This window comes from Monoraphidium neglectum (assembly GCF_000611645.1).
Source record: "Monoraphidium neglectum strain SAG 48.87 unplaced genomic scaffold scaffold01022, whole genome shotgun sequence".
NCBI lineage: Eukaryota > Viridiplantae > Chlorophyta > Chlorophyceae > Sphaeropleales > Selenastraceae > Monoraphidium > Monoraphidium neglectum.
This window is the reverse complement of record NW_014012606.1, coordinates 1-841: the sequence shown is the minus strand read 5'-3', so window position 1 is coordinate 841 and position 841 is coordinate 1.

Genomic DNA, 841 nt, shown 5'->3' with positions numbered 1-841 from the left:
GAAACAACTCGTGCATTCGTTGCAGGGCGCGGACGCATAGGGAGGGGCATCCGGGGAAGGTCGAGCTCTTCGCGAGCCGCCGGCCGGGCGACGGGCCGCGCGGAACGGTGTCTGAGTTGCCCTTGCATCAGCATCGCGGCCCGGCGCGCCGGGCCCCATGGGTCCCTGCTCTGGGGGAAGCTCGCGAAGAAAGCAACCGCGCGCGCTCACGTCTTGATGTAGGCGGTCGCGTCGTCCTGGTATGTGCGCGCGGCGATGCCGCCGCAGATGACGCCCAGCACCACCAGGCCCGGCAGAAAGTAGCGCTCCACGGCCTTGCCAAAGCCCTGGCGGGGTTTGGTGCGGGTTTGGCGGGGTTTGGTGAGTTTTTGAGGGGGGTCGCTGCCCGACGCCGGACGCGTAAGGCAGCGAGGCACCCGTGCTGGACGGCGTCGAGGAGGGCCGCGCCGAGCGCCGCCACCGGCTGCGAGCGCTCATCGATCGGCACCGCCGGCGGGGGGGCCGGCGTGCGCGCGGCTGCCGCGCGCCGCTGCTCGCCGCTCGCGCCGGCGGCGCCGGGCGGCGGGCAACGCGCTTCCGGGCGGGGGTCCAACACCGCGCCGGGCGCTCGCACCTCAAACTTCTCGCCCTCCCAGAAATCGGGCTGGTCCTCGGGGCCCGTGAACTTCTCGTCCGTCTCCAGCACCTTCCCGCCGAATGCACGGAACTCCCGGAGGATCCGCGGGTTGGTGGAGCTGCCTGCAGAGGGTGCGGGCGCCGGCGCGGCGCCGTTGCTGCTGGTTGATGGCTCCGCGGGCGCCTCCTGCTGCTGCTTCTGGGGCGGGGTGGGGCGGCGCGTGGG